Source organism: Rattus norvegicus, chromosome 1 (genome assembly GCF_036323735.1).
Source record: "Rattus norvegicus strain BN/NHsdMcwi chromosome 1, GRCr8, whole genome shotgun sequence".
In the NCBI taxonomy this organism is placed as follows: Eukaryota; Metazoa; Chordata; class Mammalia; order Rodentia; family Muridae; genus Rattus; species Rattus norvegicus.
The window spans coordinates 35888053-35900570 of NC_086019.1; the positions used below are offsets into that span (position 1 = coordinate 35888053).

The following is a 12518-nucleotide window of genomic DNA, read 5'->3' on the forward strand; positions in this document are numbered from 1 at the left end:
AATCCCACTGCTGCCTGCTCCATGAAAATCCCACTGCTGTCTGCTCCATGAAAATCCCACTGCTGCCTACTCCATGAAAATCCCACTGCTGCCTGCTCCATGAAAATCCCACTGCTGTCTGCTCCATGAAAATCCCACTGCTGTCTGCTCCATGAAAATCCCACTGCTGCCTGCTCCATGAAAATCCCACTGCTGCCTGCTCCATGAAAATCCCACTGCTGCCTGCTCCATGAAAATCCCACTGCTGTCTGCTCCATGAAAATCCCACTGCTGCCTACTCCATGAAAATCCCACTGCTGCCTACTCCATGAAAATCCCACTGCTGCCTGCTCCATGAAAATCCCACTGCTGCCTGCTCCATGAAAATCCCACTGCTGCCTGCTCCATGAAAATCCCACTGCTGCCTACTCCATGAAAATCCCACTGCTGTCTGCTCCATGAAAATCCCACTGCTGTCTGCTCCATGAAAATCCCACTGCTGCCTACTCCATGAAAATCCCACTGCTGCCTACTCCATGAAAATCCCACTGCTGTCTGCTCCATGAAAATCCCACTGCTGCCTGCTCCATGTAGAATCCCACTCCTGCCTGCTCCATGTACAACACTACTGCTCCTGTTCCACATACAATGTCTCTGTATTTGCATGAAGCTTCTGCCCAGTACTTATTACACACATTATATAGCTTATTACTTATAGCTATGCCCATCGTTGAGTGTCAGTGCAGGCTCACAGGGTAAAAACACATCCTACTGATCTTCCTTAGTGCAGGCAGGCAACTGCCCAGGCAACTTCTCCTTACCTCTCTCCAGAACTCTTTGACATGGATGGCATACTCGTCACTTTCCTTTCCGATTGATGCTGATCCCTGCCGTCTGGTCTACCTGCATGCTCTACCTTGTCTCTCCTCCCTGAGAATACAGACTTTGCCCACAAGGTGTCTCTAATGTTTGGAGGTCACACAGGCACAGAAGATGTATTTGTGCTAATGATTTAACAAATGAAAACTACCAAATGGTTCTTCTTAGGAGGGTCATCTGAAAACTGGACCTTAATTCCAGTAAATTAAGAACTCCAGGCTGGAAGACAAATGCAGGATCATGTGTGTGTACAACGTATGCCTTTTCCTTCATGCAGCGCTTGGACGGGGGTTTGGTTGGCGTTTTGCATTATCACACAATTGGAGCTCCTTACTGTGTGAGCCAGCCTTCTCGACGCCCGGTGATTTTTTTTTAAAAGATGTCATGTCTGACTCAATACAATAATGTCATCTTAAATTTTGGCCCCTTATTTGAATACTATAGCTACAATCAAAATAATTTGTTAAATTGCTTATATTGAGAGTAAACATGGATATGACATTGGTTGTCCACCTGCAAACTTTAGAACAATTTACTGTAGCTTGATGCTTAGCCAATTTTAAGTGAGGAATTCAACATCTAGGACACGGATAGCGGAGATGGCGTGAGGGCCCTCAGCCACGCTAACAACTTGGAAAGAAAAGAGAGAAGCCAACGGCACCGTTACAGTGAACTCTCAGGTGAACTTTTCAGTTATGAAAACATCTATTTTGAATCTGTAAATATTTTAACTGTTTTATTAAGGCATGGACTAAACTATTCCTTGACACCTGTTGGGTAGAATGAAAATTTAAAGCCATAGTGGTAAAAGATGGCATACTGATTGTAAAATAAACAAATAATAATAATGAAAAAAAAAAGAACTCCAGGCTGGAGACTTTAGACACTGAACCTGTCTTGAGGTAGAGGTGGCAGCTAGGCATGGAAAGGGATCTCGTGGGCTTACTACAGAGCCTACTCATTGTGTTGAGCAGCAAGCAAAGCCTGAGCCTGCAGAATGACTGGAATCCCACTATTTTCTCTTCCCTAGCCTTTAGGGATTGTTTTATATTTCAGATTAGCTGATAGTGTCTTTATCAGAGAGGAGAAATCTAAAATCTTAGGAAATATAGTAATAGAAATCTGTCAAAGAGATTGTGAGAGATCCTGATTTAGTAAGTGAGAGTACCCACCCTGATAGTATAACTGTGGTTTAAGGTGTTTGAGAATTTCTGTCCTCTAAACCTACTTGGTCTTAGAGATCCATGCTGTGAGAAAACAGGGTCTCCAGTCACTGTTCTTCTAATAAAATCTCTCTTCTTTCTTAATATGCCACCCTTTACATTCACTGTGTGCTATGAATAGCTAGGAATACTTCTTGTGAAATAACTCATGTAAATAACCTCCAATAACCATGGCTACTTGATCCAATGAACAACAGGCCTCAGCCATTTGTCAGTCAATGCTTCAAAGAACACAGATCAGGCTGTCCTAATGAGACCTGCTTTTCCTCTTTGTGGCAAGCAGGCAAGAGTCTTCAATATGTGGATTTAAGTCATTGCTTACACATCCTGTGATTCAGCTGCCTCTGGAGAGATGCCCTACATTGCTCTAATTATTGTTTACATTCTAGGGGAAGACTGACAGCAGCAATGTCAATGTCTCATTCTATGCGGGTCATTTCAGAAATCGAGTTAAGTCCTTAGTGACTTGCCAATATCAATCTTCGGAATGGAACCTCTTGCTCTTCAATAAAGAAGGCATTTCATCAATTGAGTTAGAGGCTACAGTGGTAATATCAGTACAGCAAGGACAGTCATTACACCTCCAGGCAAGAGGACAAGCTGAAAATGAAAGCTACAAGGAGAATATTGACCGTGTAATGTGAAGATGAACGACGTAGCAGGGTCACAGTCGGGTCACCAGGTCTGGTTTGCTCTCTCATGCCTTCTGTCTTTCTAGTTCTGATCAGGAAGGGACATTTGGGTTCCCTATAATGGAGGTTATGCACACAGAACATGTAACATGACATGGAGCATGTACATGGAACATACATACATCATGTGTATGGAGCATGCATCCACGGGCAGAGGAGGATGACTACATGTTAAGGCAAGCCATGGGTCTTCCCTTTGTTTGTCCCAGATGCATGTTTCAAAGACTTGGAAAAGAAATTTCTGGAAGAGAATGGAAACCATTTGTAGATGAATACTTAGCTCTCAGGAATGGGACAAGTAAGATACAGCAAACTGAACTCTAGTGGAGATGGGATCCATGGCACAAACAAGCAAACCAAAGCTTTGCCTCCTAAAACCTTTCCTCATAAACACCAAGACAACAGTGACTTTAAAGGGTTCAAAGTAGGAGGTAAAATCAGCCTCTTCAGCTGTTATCAGCCATTGCCTCTCCGGAAGGCTCTGGGCACTCCTACTGGAGAAAGGACAGAGTAAGCCTATGTGTTCATCTCAGTAACAAACATGCTGTATTCTTGGCCTAATAAGGAGGGAATAGGCCTTTTTGACTCTAGAAAAACAGAGGAACATTAGTGTGTGCCACGCTGTTGAGGATATATCACTTCCACTGCTCAGGGCCTGGATTTGCTTGTCTCGGTGCCACCTAGTACTTTAGAGATCTAGTCCACTTACTTCCATATGAAGCAAAACCCATCCATTCCCAAAGGGTATAGAAGCTCCCTTCAGTACAAAGGTGATCTTTCCCTGCCAAGAATCCCTTCTTGGTTAATACCTTTACAGGAAGGGGCAATAATCTTCCTTAGTATTGCTTCTATCCCCATGCTATCCTCTTTAAAGTAGTTTATTCTTCCTAACCACAATCAGGAAATGGCATTGTTAGACTTTTACAAGGAGCAATGTTTGTTTGGAACATATGTGTATTGCCGGTTGTGGTGGCACATGCCAGTAGGATTTGCTGAAGGAGTCAGAAACAGGAGGATCACGAGTTTGAGACCAGCCTAGGCTACACCTAAAAAAAAAAGTGTACATTTATTCCAAGAAACATTAAGAATACACTGTATGGGTCAGGAACAGGGGTGAAAAGGCACAGCTCACAGAGGTGGGAATTGGAGCAGAAGAAGCCAGGGCAGTGTAGGTAATAATGACCCAGCTCACAGTCAGCTGACCAACAGCAACAGCAACAACAGTGGCAACAACAATGGCAACAAAACATCTAAACTTAATGACATACCTGAAAGCTCTAGGAAAACAAGAAGAAATAACACTCATAGGGTACATGGTAAGAAATATTCAATTCATTGATGAAACCAGCAACAAGCATGAAAGTGATGCAAAGAATCAATGAAACAGGAACTGGTTCTTTGACAACATGAACAAGGTTGACGAACATTTGGTCAAACTAATCAACACGCGCACGTGCGCACACACACACACACGTGCATGCACACACACATACCCATACATACACACACTCACAAACACATACACACATACAAATACCCGTACACACACCCATACATACCCACACACATCCATACACCAATATATACACTCCCATACACACATCCACACACACACACACCCATACACACACCCACACCCATATACAACACACACACACACACACACACAGATGAAAAGGGGACATTGAAATGACACAAGGGAATTTAAAGACTCATAGGATATACTTTACAAAATGGTATTCCACAAAAATCGAAAAACCTAAAAGAAATTGACAGATTTCTTGATAATATAAAACTTACCAAAATTAAATTACAGTGGAATCAACAACTTCAAGAGATCCACAATCTCCTGTAAAATAGAAGCTTAGGTTAAATATATCCCAACCAGACCAGGCAGTGGTGGTGCACGCCTTTAATCTTAGCATTCAGGACGCAGAGACAGTTGGATCTCTGATTTCCAAGTCAGCCTGGTCTGCAGAGTGGGTTCCCAGGTAGTCAGGGCTACACAGAGAATCCCGTCTTGAAGTTATCCCCGGGGTAGGGGAATACAAGATGCATACCTCAGCATAACAAATGCTGTTTATAGGAAGCTAACATCGTCCTAATTGAGGAGAAAACTCAGCTAGTGCAGTAAGGCAACTGAAGGAGATCGGAGGGAGATAAATAGGGAAGGAAGAAGTCAAAGTATCCTTATTTGTAGATGATTTGATTTTATATATATGAGGCCCCAAAGATTCTGTGAGGAAGCATCTACATCTAATAAACACCTTCAACAAAGTAACAGAACCTAAAATGAACACAAAACCAGTAGCTTTTCTACATACAAAACCCAACACGCTGAAGAAGAAGTAGGGAAACCACACTTCCCACATTAGCCAAAAAAACATTGTGGGGTAACTCTAACCAAGCAAATGTAAAAAACAAAACAAAACAAAAAAAAAACCCCTCAAAAAAAACCCAAACAAAAACAACAAAACAAAACCAAACCAACAAAAAACAAACCAGACCCACCAGAGCTCCCAGGGACCAAACCACCAACCAACGAGTACACATGGAGGGACCCATGGCTCTAGCCCCATATGTAGCAGAGGATGGCATTGTCTGGCATCAATAGGAAGAAAAGCCCTTAGTCCTGTGAAGTCTCCTTTTCCCAATGTAGGGGAATGCCAGGGTGTTGAAGTTGGAGTGGGAGAATCCTCACAGAAGCAGAGAGGGAAAGGGGATATTGGGGGATAACATTTGAATACATAAAATATCCAAGAAAAATAAAAATAAAAAACAAAACCAACCAACCAAACAAACAAACAAACAAAAACCTTTAAGACACTAAAAAAGGCCCTCTCGTGTACGAGGCACTTGTGTCCTGCTTTCTAGCGCCTACGTTGAAGATGTCCCACCTATCCCCAGCAGCCAAGCCCTCCAATTCCAAGAACCTGTGAGTCTTCTTTGATGTGGACATCGTCGGGGAACAAGTTGGACAAATTGTTTTAGAACTGTTTGCAGATATTGTTCCCAAAACTGCAGAAAATTTTCATGCATTGTGTACAGGAGAAAAAGACACTGGATCCACAACTGGGAAACCTCTTCGTTTCAGTGTTCGGCTTTTTTTCCCCCCCTGGAGCTGAGGACTGAACCCAGGGCCTTGAGCTTGCTAGGCAAGCACTCTACCACTGAGCCAAATCCTTTCCACCGAATTAAAAAAATTATGATTCAGGGTGGAGACTTCTCAAATCAGAATGGGACAGGTGGAGAAAGTATGTATGGTGAAAAATTTGAAGATGAGAATTTTCATTAAGTATGACCAGGAGGGTTTGCTGAGCACGCAAATGCAGGCCCCAATACAAATGGTTCTCAGTTCCTCATCACAACAGTTCCAACTCCTCATGTGGATGGGAAACGTGTGCTATTTGGTCAAGTAATAAAAGGGCTAGGTGTGGCAAGGATGCTTGAAAATGTAGAAGTGAATGGTGAACCTGTCAAACTCTGTGTTATTGCAGAATGTGGAGATGAAGGAAGGGGATGACTGGGGAATATTCCCCAAAGATGGCTCTGGTAATAGCATCCAGATTTTCCCAAGGCTGCAGATACAGATTTAAAAGATGTAGATGTAGATAAAATTGTATTAATATCTGAAGACTTAAACAAACATTGGAAATACTTTTTTTTTCAAGTCTCCGAACTAGGAGATGGCTATTAAAAAGTACTCGAAGATTTTAAAGTGCATGGATAGTTCAAAGTTGTTATTGAGAAAGCAGATCTATCCAGACTGCAACCTAGAGCCTTAAGTTGTGGGCAGCTGAATATTGGTGCTTGCAAATTGAAGGTGTCAAATTGGCAGGGGGCAATCGACAGTTGCTCTTGAAATGGACCCTTCAAATGCTAAAGCACTATACCTAAAGCACAAGGATGCAAGGATTAAAAGAATATGAACAAGCATTGACTGATCTTAAGAAAGCGCAGGAAATGCCCCAGGAGATAAAGCTATCCGGGCAGAATTGCTTAAAGCCAAACAAATGATAAAGACACAGAAAGATAAAGAGGAGGCAGTGTATGCAAAAATGTTTGCTTAATAAGGATTAAAGTTTCCTTAACCATTATACATTGATTATATAAAGGACAATGTATATTACTGTCTACATGATCCCTGGTGTATGTCCCTTGATCCTTGTCATTGTTTACATAGCAGTGCTGACATAGGTTCCTTCTTAATAAAGTGTTAAGAAATACAGTGGGGGGGAAAATGACACCAAAGTAGACACCAAAAGATGTCATGCTCATAGATTGGCTGGATTAATATAGGGAAAAATGGTCAACTAACAAAAGCAATCTATTCTCTGATTCAAACCCAAAATTACAACAGTGTTTCACAGAAATTGAAAAAAAAAAGTCTTCAGCTTCAAATGGAAACACAGAATAGCTGAAACAATGCTAAGTAATAAAAAGAATTGTGGGAGTATTGCCATCCCTGATTTATTAAAGAAGTTGTATTAAAGAGCTACAATAGTAAAACAATGTGGCATTGGAATAAAAACAGATATGTTGATTAGCAAAATAAAACTATAAAGACACAAGCATAATTCTGCACACCTATGAGCACCTGGCTTTTGATAAAGAAGCCAAAACACACACTAGTAAGACAATATTTTTAATGGATGGTACTTGTCAAACTGGATACATACTTGTAGAGGAATGAAAATGGTTTCATATTTATTACTGTGCACAAAAACCCAAATGAGTCAAGGATGTCGAGGTAAGATCAGATACCCTGAACCTGATAGGAGAGAAAGTAGGGGCGTGGCTTGACTCATTAGCATAGGAAAAGACTTTCTGAACAGAGCACCAACAGCACAGACATTAAGACAATTATACATGGGACTCAAGAATGTAAACAGCTTCTGTTCTGCAAAGGACACCATCATTCAAGGGAAGCAGCAGCCTACAGAATGGGAAAAGATCTTCTCCAATTATATATCTGATTTACTATCTAGAATAGTCAAAGAACTAAAAAAAAACCCTGAACTTCAAGAAAACAAATAACCCAATTTAAAACTGGAGCACAGAACTAAACAGATTTCTCAAAAGATTAAATCCAAATGGCCGAGAAACACTTACAGAAATGTTCAACATCCTTAGTCATCAGGGAAATGCAAATTAAAACTACTTCGAGATTTCATCTCACCCCACTCAGAATGGCCAAGATCAATGACAGCTCATGCTGGCAAGGAAGGAGGGTGGTGGGAACTTTCATCTATTGCTGGTAGGAGTCCAAACTTTGCAGCCACTATGGAAATCATGCAGAGGTTCCTTGGGAAGCTGGGAATCCATCTACCTCAAGATCTAGCTACACACCACTTTTGGGCATATACCCAAAGGACTCTGTATCTTCCTGCAGAGAAACTTGTTCAACTATGTTCATTGCTAGTCTGTTTGTAATAGCCGGAAATTGGAAACATACTAGATGTCTGTCAACAGACGAATGGATAATGAAAATGGGATGCATTTACACAGCAGAATGTTATTCAGCTATTAAAAAAATGAAATGGTGATATTTCCAGGCAATTGGATGATACTGGGAATAATTATGGCAATCCAGACTCCACAAGACAAATATTATATGTTTTCCCCTCTGTGTGGATGCTAACTTTTAAGTTTTAGATTCGTGTATTTCAACCCAAATAACCACAGATTTTTAGTAGCTAGTAAGTGACCAGGAGGGAGGAGAAGATCTTGCCAGGAAGGGGAAATGGAACGGTGTTATAAAGATGTAAAGAGGAAACCAGAACAGAAGAATTAACTAGGGAGGGTGTGGGGGATGAGGGTAAGGAAAGGAACATGGGGAAGGATGACTGACGGCCAGGCCTTTTAAAGAGCCATATGGAACCTACCACTGTAGAAGCTTACATACATATATGAAAGGATCGAAATGGAGTCAGTGTACAATGAGGAGGAGACAAAGCCTCAACCTCCAGTTCCCAGAATGGGTTACATATTGTTCAGTGTTTGGCCAAAGAGGTCCCATATGACACCCCAAACATCACAAGCTATTGCCAAAACTATTGGTTGCTCTCCACAAACTATGGTGTATTAATCAGGGTTCTCTAGAGGCACAGAACTTACAGGTAGTCTCCATATAATAAGGGAATTTATTAGGATTTACAGTCTGTAGTCCAGCTCCCCAACAATGGGCAGCTGTGAATGGGAAGTCCAAGGACGTAGTAGTTGCTCAGTCCCTCAAGGCTGGTAGAGTCCAACAGATGTGCTGGCAAGTAAATGCAAGCAGGCGAAGAAAAGCAAACCTTCCTTCTTCCAATGTCCTTATGTGGTCTCAGCAGAAGGTGTGACCCAGATTTAAGGTGCGTACCACACGCCTAGATCTGGGACTTTTTTTACCCAGATGACCTTGAACTCAGATATTTCCTTGCCTTAGTCTCCTGGGATTCATAGCCACTATGCCTCAAGATCTCCATGCCAAGATCCAGGTCAGAAACTTGTATCTCCCAGCCGCAAGATCTGGATCACAGGTGAGCCTTCCAATTCTGGATTGTAGTTCATTCCAGATGTAGTCAAGTTGACAACCAGTAATAGCCATTAATGTATTATTGTATGGTAAGGCTGTATTGTTGAAGACACAACTTATTTATTTCCAGGAGGAGTTTCACGTCTGCAACAATAGGGCTCTGCTCTTGAGCTTGAGGCTTCACTGGATAAGAGAATTTGAGCAGGATGGTGAGGAAATGCTCTCGATGTGCCAATGTGCCAATGTACTGATGTGCCTGTCTCGTCAGAGCTGGCACATGCCTAGTGGCTGCGTAGACTGTTCTGGAACTGCAAGGTAATTGGGACCTTGTAAACTGAAGTGTCCTGAGCACAGATCCATATTTAGGCTAGAGACTTAGTAAGGCTCATTGACTGGTGAAGAAACAGTGTGTTGCTGATCTAGAACCACATTGTCTTTGGCTATTGTCTGTCTCTGACTCTACCTTCTTACATCAGGTGTGTGCCTTACCACACATAGCTTTTCTTTTGTTCTTAATGTGGATGCTGGAGATCCAAACTCTCATAATCATTCTTGTGTGAAACACTTCACTCACAGCAATCCTCCAGCCACCCAGCTTACACATCATCATTCTGTGTGAGTTCCTGTTTTATCAACTATTTTTGTTTAAATGTTTTAAGCACCCACTTTTTTTTTCTACTAGCAAGATCAACTCACATATTTCTAAGAACATACCATTTTTTCCAGGCTGGTATATTGAAAAAAAAAAACATACATTTTACTTAAAATACCATGTATTTTTTTTTCCTACCTGACATTGAATGACCATGACTGGTAGCTTCCTGATTAGATTTGGCCCTGGTCAAAAAAGAGTTGGTCTCTGTCAAACAAAAATAGATGTGAAAGTTGGGAGAGTTATTACATCAAGGGAAAAATCCAATACAGCTTATTATAAATCTGCCAGGGAAATCCCCGAGGACACCATGCCCACTCCTGGTGCCCTTGGCAATGGGAACACAGCAAAACCATCCCACAGTGCCTTCCTGCAGCACCCTGGATCATCAACACTAGGCATGTTTCCAGGGTGGACAGCATCTTTTATGCCTGGCTTAAATGAGGGAGGCAGCTTGATCGATTTGTTGCTTCTATACCAGCTGCTGTCACTGGACAGCCTATGCTGGGATGGCCATCAAGCCATACAGCAGATCCTGGCAAACCCAGCCACCCTGCCAAGACTAATATTTGAAAACTTTGAAATGGGATACATTTTAAAAAAGGAAAGAAAGAAAAGCTGGCTTCCAGAAGGCTTCATAAATCTCAGACTCTATGGCCTGTGGGACCCACATTATGACCCACAGAAGTCAACAGCAAAAACATGCTTTGAAAGAGAGCCAAGCACTTCGTTTAAATGAGAGCCTAACTCAGGAGAAAGCTTCAGTGTCCCATTTCTTCTTTGTCCAGCTGTGTAGGCTACATTATAGAATTTGTACCAAAATGTGCATTGGCGAGCTTCACTGGAAAAGGCTCACATTTAGCTATCACTTTACATGAATCTGCCCAGGCCTCTCAGGAAAAGATACTGTGTTATAAAGAGAAGGGGAGGACCATACATTTTCAAAAGCAGTATTTATAGGCATTGCAGTATAATCATTGTTATATGAATAGTCATTAAAGATTAAATGGCTAAAGTGTTGTTGGAACCAGACTTTAGTGAATTGGTTTTAAGATATATACCTCACACCAGTCAGAATGGCTAAGATCAAAAACTCAGGTGACAGCAGATGCTGGCGAAAATGTCCAGAAAGAGGAGCACTCCTCCATTGTTGGTGGGATTGCAAGCTGGTACAACCACTCTGGAAATCAGTCTGGAGGTTCCTCAGAAAATTGGACATTTTACTACCTGAGGACCCAGCTATACCATTCCTGGGCATATACCCAAAAGATGCTCCAACATATAACAAGTATACATGTTCCATTATGTTCATAGAAGCCTTATTTGTAATAGCCAGAATCTGGAAAGAACCCAGATTCCCTCAACAGAGGATTGGATACAGAAGATGTGGTACATTTACACAATGGAGCTATTAAAACAATGACCATGAAATTCTTAGTCAAATGGAAGGAACTAGAAAATATCATGCTGGGTGAGATAACCCAGTCACAAAAGAACACACATGGTATGCACTCACTGATAAGTGTATATTAGTTCAATAACTTGGAATACCTAAGGAAAAAATTCACAGATCATATCATATGATGCTCAAGAAGAAGGAAGACCAAAATGTGGGTGCTTCAGTCCTTCTTAGAAGGGAGAACAAAATACTCATGGGAGGAAATACAGGGACAAAGAGTGGAGCAGGGACTAAAGAAAAGGTCATCTAGAGCACCTGGGAATCCACCCCATATGCTGCCACCAAACCCAGTTACTATTGCTGATGCCAAGAAGTGCTTGCTGACAGAAGCCTGACATGGGTGTCTCCTGAGAGGCTCTGCCAGAGCCTTACTGATACAGATGAGGATGCTTGCAGTTAACCACTGGACTGAGCACAGGACTCCAATGGAAGAGTTAGAGAAAAGACTGAAGGAGCTGAAGGGGTTTGCAACATCATAGGAGGAACATTATCAACCAACCAGACCCCATTAGAGCTCCCAGGGATTAAACACCAACCAATGAGTACACATGGAGGGACCCATGGCTCCAGCTGCATATGTAGCAGAGGATGTCATTGTCCAGTATCAATAGGAGGAAAAGTCCTTGGTCCTGTGAAGTCTTGTTTCTCCAATACAGGGGAGTGTCAGGACATTGAGGTACGAGTGAGTGGGTGAGGGTGTGAGCATCCTCATAGAAGCAGGGGGAGGGAGGACAGGGTATGCGAGGGGGGAAAGGGATAACATTGAAATGTAACTACATAAATTTTCCAAGAAAAATAAAATTGTATTGTCGCGCGCCCAATGTCCCGCCAGCAAGAACGACGCGTGGCAACAGGATTCTTCTGCGAGCAAGCCTTTACTGTGTTACAGCTCTTCTTAGTGTTACAGCTCTTCTCAGTGTTACAGCTCTCTTGAACAGGGACTCCGAGCAGCAAAATCGCTCGGCTTATATAGACAACAGTATGCTAATTATCTCTCAGGGATTGGTGGGGCTTGGATCACCCCACTACTTGTCCTCCAGGGATTGGCGGAGAATGAATCACCTCATTAGCATATTAACGGTCAACTAACACCTGGTGCATAAACCGCACATGTGCA

General features: G+C 42.1%; 1 pseudogene; it reads left to right on the forward strand.

Annotated features, from left to right (window-relative positions):
* The first annotated feature begins 530 nt into the window (after positions 1–530).
* Positions 531–12092, forward strand: Ppid-ps12 (peptidylprolyl isomerase D, pseudogene 12; annotated as a pseudogene).
* Positions 12093–12518: the final 426 nt, after the last annotated feature.